The 5649-nt window shown below is 33.4% G+C and overlaps 1 long non-coding RNA gene across 2 annotated transcripts in view; it reads left to right on the top strand.

The window, feature by feature from the left end:
- Positions 1-5649, top strand: part of LOC140507259 (uncharacterized) — a 60411-nt gene that overhangs the window by 34075 nt on the left and 20687 nt on the right. The gene's annotated exons all lie outside the window — the stretch shown is intronic.

Below are 5649 nucleotides of genomic sequence, written 5' to 3'. Positions count from 1 at the left end.
GTAAGCAGCCCTGAGGTATCAGCTTTGTGCAGGGGAAAGGGCATCAAAATCAAGGCCATCTGAGGTTCCCAGGGGCAAACAAACATAGATTCTCTTGAGACAGAACAAGGGAGAATAGAGAGGTCCTTACAGTGGGTAAGAAGCAAGAAGATCTTGGATTTGGGATCACCAAAGGAGGTGTCTCATGAGGATCTCAAACTCAGCCTGTTAAAAACAATCAACAGCATTTTCCCCAGTCCAACAAGCTCTCTTCCAGATTTCTCTTTTGCCTGTCTAGGTAGGCCTAGGGTTTACCATTCTTTCAATTCAGTGAGTCCATGAACTTAAATTTTTTTTTGATAACTGCATTCAATATAATTAGCTTCCTTTGTTATGTTGTGTATTTTATTTCATATTTTAACAAATTACCATGAAGGGATTCATAGAGTTTTTCAGTTCCATAGCAGTCTGTTCCACAAAGATTAAAATTCTCCATTCTGGTCATAGATGTTCACAACTTCATTGTTGTGACCTCACTCTCTATCATCCTTCAAATCCAGTAAGTTGTCAGATCTTGTCATTTATGCCTTTCCAGCATCTCTCACATTTGTCTCCTTTTACAAAAAATGTTTTTGTCATTTTCTGTTTTTTCTGTGGCCGTAGTTTCCCAATTATCACCCTTCTCCTCATGAGAACCATCCCATATGAAAAAAAGTGCTTTTTGTTTCTAGAGAGGAAGTTCTTTGTCATTAAATGCATATGTCTTTTGTGTGCTTTGGGAGGTTGATGCCCAGATATTTTATGCAGTTTGTAGTTACTTGGAATGCAATTTCCATTTCTATTATTCCTTCTTGTCCTTTGTTATTATCATATAGAAATGCTGTTGATTTTTCAGGACTGTAGCCTGCAACTTTGCTGAAGCCATTAACTGTCTCATTTGGTATCCTTGCTGAATCGGAGGTTTTCAAAGCAAACTGTCCTATCAGCCAACAGGGATAGCTTTATCTTCTCTTCCTTATCTTCTTTTAACTTCCCTTTCTTTTCTCATTGCTAACGGTTTCATTACTATATCCACTAATAATAGGGAGAGTGGGAATCTTTGCTGCATTTCTGTATTTACTGAAAAAGTTTCTAGTGTACCCTTGCATAGGACGCTTGCTCTCGATTTTAAATAGATGCTTTTAAAGATGAAAATAGGCTTTTTGCCTATACTTTGTAGGAATTTTAGTATATACATATGTAAATGCATATATATGTGTGTATATATATATATATATATATATATATATATATATATATATATATATATATATATACACAAGTTCTGTACTTTGTCAAAGTCTTTTTCTGTCTCTATTGAGAAGATCATGTGTTTTGGAATATTCTGGGTTTTAGTATGATTAAGTACGTTAATTGTTTTCCTGATGTTGAACCATTATTTCATCTTTGGTATAAATCTCATTTGATCATAATGAATATTTTCTTGAATGAATTGCTATGATCTGCTTGATTTTGCTTTAAGTTTTTGAGTCAATATTCGTTCATAAAATTGGTCAATAGTTTCCTTTCAGTGCTTTATTTTTCCTTGGCTGATGGACTAGGACTATATTTGTCTCATGAGAGGATTCTGGTATGATTCTTTTCTTGATTTTTACAATAATTTATTAAGTATGGATATCAGCTGTTTGATAGAAGTCTTCTGAGAATCTATTAGGCTTTTTTTTTCTTTTTCCTTTTATTAGTTCTTTTCCAATTAGTTGTATCTATTTTTCTGAGGATGCGTTAAGATTTCTATCTGGTCTTTTGGTAGTTTGGGTATTTCATATTTTTCAAGTTATTTTTATATATTTTGGTGTTCTTAGTTAGCATATAGTTGTGCATAATATGTTCTATTTTATTCTTTTTTATTCTGGTTTTGTTGTGATTTTAGTTTGCTTATTTGCTATTTCATTGATTTCTGCTCTTTTCTTTTTAATCAGATTAGCTAAACATCAATTTTACTAATTTTTTAGGAAAAGTTTTTGGTTTTACTTATTATTTCTATGTTTCCCCCATTATCTACTTCCTCTATGATTTTAAAATCCTCTTATGCCTATTTTAGTGTTTTTATTGATTCCATGAATTTTTAAAATGCATATTCAGTTCTTTAATCTTTTTCTATTTTGTTGGTATATGATTATAAGAATATGGTTTTTTTCCCTCTGAAGACTTCTTTAGATGAATCTCATAAATTTTGGTTTATTGTTTCACTGTTAAATTTTCTTTTACATAGTTATTAATTATTTCTATATTTATTCTTTAGCCTACTTATTTAAAAATTCATTGTTAAAGCCTTATTTATGTATGTTTATTTTGTTTATAATCCCAGAACCAATTTCTATTATTATTGCATTATGATCCCTAAAGTATGTGTTTATTATTTATACTTTTTTTAAACCTTTGTGTGCAATATCTCTGTGCCTTACTACATGGTCAATTTTTGTAAAAGCTTCTGTGGTGCCAAGAAGTATGCATGTTATTTTGCTATCTCATGTAGAAAATGCCATGTCTTTTAACTGTAATTTCTCCAAATATTTGCTCAGTTCCAAATTTTCCCTTTTGTTTATGTTTCTGTCAAAGTTTTCCAACACTTTTAGTGAGATATTGAAGTCTCCTATCACTGTTGTGTTGCTGACTATGTCTTTTTGTGGCTCAGATAATGTTTTCTTTATGAATTCTAGTGGTAAGGCATTTGGAATGTTTAAATTTATTACTGACATTGGTTTGCTGTCTATGGCTCTTTTCAGCATAATATAATTTCCATGCTTGTTCCTTTTTTTTAATACTTGTTTTTTCTGTTTCTGATATCATGATGGCAATTCCCACTTTTTTGGATTCATTTGATGCATATTAATTTTTTTCTACCCCTCAGTTCTATTTTGTGTATGTCTGCTTTTTCCCTAAAATTTATTTGTTTTCAGTTTTCAACATTCACTTCCACAAATTTTAAATGTTCTCCCCCTCTTTATCCCCTCCCTCCCCAAGATGGCATGCAATCTTATACATGCTCTACACATACATTCTTATTAAACACAGTTTCACATTAGTCATGTTGCCTAGAAGAATTAAAAGAAATGGGAGAAATCATGAGAAAAACAAAACAGCAGAAAAGAAAATAGTCTGCTTCATTCTTCATTCTGACTCCATAGTTCTTTCTCTGGATATGGAGGCATTTTGCATCATGAGTCCTTTGGAAATGTTTTAGGTTCTTGCATTACCCTGAGGGGCTAAGTCTATCAAAAACAGTCCTTGCACACTGTGGCTATTACTGTGTATAATGTTCTCCTGGTTCTGCTCATTTCACTCAGCATCAGTTCAAATAGTCTTTCCAGGTTTTTCTGAAGTCTGCCTGTTTGTCATTTCTTATAACACAGTAGTATTTCATTACATTCATATACCACAACTTGTTCAACTATTCCCCACTTGATGGGCAATTCTTAGGCATCACAAAAAAAAGAGCTGCTTTAAATATTTTTGCTTATGTGAGTCCCCTTCCCATTTTTAAGATCTCTTTGGGATGCAGCCCTAGAAGTGGTATTGCTGGGTCAAACAGTATGCACATTTCTATAGCCCTTTGGGCATACTTCCAAACTGCTCTCCAGAATAGCTGGATCAGTTCACAGCTCCACCAACAATGAATTAGTGTTCCAATTCTCTCACATCTTCTCCAACATTTATCATCTTCTCGTTTTGTCGTGTTAGCCAATCTGATGGGTATGATGTGATACCTTAGAGTTGTTTTGCTTTGCATCTCTAATCAATAGTGATTTAGAACATTTTCTCATATGACTATAGATAGTTTTAATTTCTTCCTCTGAAAACTGCTTGTTCATATCCTTTGACCATTTATGAAATGGGGAAAAACTTGTATTCTTGTAAATTTGTATGTCCTTAATTTTAAATGCGATTCTCGTAAGGAGCAGATTTTCGGGCTTTATTCTCTTATGCAATCTGTTTTCTGTTTTGTTGGATTGCTTCTTGCCTTTACATTTAAAGTTTTAAGAGCTCATTTTACATTTTATTCTATCTCTAAAACAGGGTTTTTAAAAAAGTTATGATTTTTTCCTCCCCTCTTATGCTGCAAACACATTATTATTTCAGTTGATTTCATTTTTTTTTTTAAGTGCTCCTCTTCCCACTGGTGGCTCTCTTTCCCTTGCTGCTGATTCTCTCTTCTCATTTTTTTACTCTTTCCTTTAGGGTTTTATTTATTAGTTCTACTCTGGTTATATACTATTATCACCTCTTTTTTCTTCTCAGTCAGGTAGATTACCCCGTTCCTTTCTTCCTTTTCACTGCTCTTTAGATTTTAAATTTCATTTTTTGTGTGCTCATTTTGAATAAGGATTTCCTTCACTCATCACACCTCTTTCTATTTATTCTAGACTCTCATTCTCTGATGCAAGGCTGCTATAATCTTGTTGCTCTCTTTTCTCTGAAGTTTTCCAACAATCAAAGTTTTTCAGGTAGCTCCAAATTGTTCTTCTGAATAATTGGATCACTTCACAACTCCACCAACAGTACGTTAGTGTCCCAATTTTCCCTTTCCACCAGCAGCATTTATCATTTTCCTTTTCTGTGATGTTATTCAGTCTGATAGGGATGAAATGATATCTCCAAGTTGTTTCTATGTTCATTTCTTTCATCAGTAGTGATTTAGAATATTTTTCATGTAACTATTGATTGTTTTGATTTCTTCTTCTGAAAATTGACTGTTTATATCCTTTGATCATTTATAAACTGGATCATGACTCATATTATTGTAAATTTGGCTTAGTTCCCTATATATTTGAGAAATGAGGTTTTTAATCAGAGAAAATTGTTGAAAAAATTTCCCCCAGTTTCCTATTTTCTTTCTGAGTTATTTCAGTAGCATTCAACTCTTTATGACCCCATTTCTATACTTCTTTCTATTCTCATTCATTTTTTCCATAGGACTATCATGTAACTTTTCTAACATTCCATTCATGTCTTTGACTTCTGATTTATCTTATGATTAAATTTATCTAGCTCTGAGAAAGGAAAATTGAGATGCCCCATTAATATAATTTTATTCTTTACTGTAGGGGTAGCTAGGTGATGCAGTGGATAGAGCACCAGTGCATGATTCAGGAGGACCTGAGTTCAAATCTCACCTCAGACACTTGACACTCACTAGCTGTGTGACCTTGGGTAAGTCACTTAATCCCAATTGCCTCATCCTGGGTCATCTCCAGTCATTCTGATGAATATCTGGTCATTAGACTCAGATGGCTCTGGAGGAGAAGTGAGGCTGGTGACCTGCACAGCCCTCCCTCACTCAAAACAAAGTCAAGTGCAAGTCATGTCATTATTTTTCTGATGGCGTGGTCTTCTTCAGCAATGAATGACAAACACACACACACATCTCCATTTATATTACATCTCTACAGATATGTAAATATTCTATAGATATGTATGTGTATGTATGTGTATCTATGTATGTGAATATATGCATATACATACACATTTACATGCATACACAAGCATGCCCTCCTGTAATAGGTCATTTATGCCTCTTCATGTGAGATAATTTACCCCATTCTGTATCTGCCTTCCTCCTCTCCTAGTGCATTCTTCTTTCTCTTTTGTCCCATCATATTTAACTCACAC

This window comes from Notamacropus eugenii, chromosome 5, assembly GCF_028372415.1.
Source record: "Notamacropus eugenii isolate mMacEug1 chromosome 5, mMacEug1.pri_v2, whole genome shotgun sequence".
Taxonomy (NCBI): domain Eukaryota; kingdom Metazoa; phylum Chordata; class Mammalia; order Diprotodontia; family Macropodidae; genus Notamacropus; species Notamacropus eugenii.
Note: the sequence above shows the minus strand (reverse complement) of the source record. Positions and strands in the feature narration are given on the sequence as shown.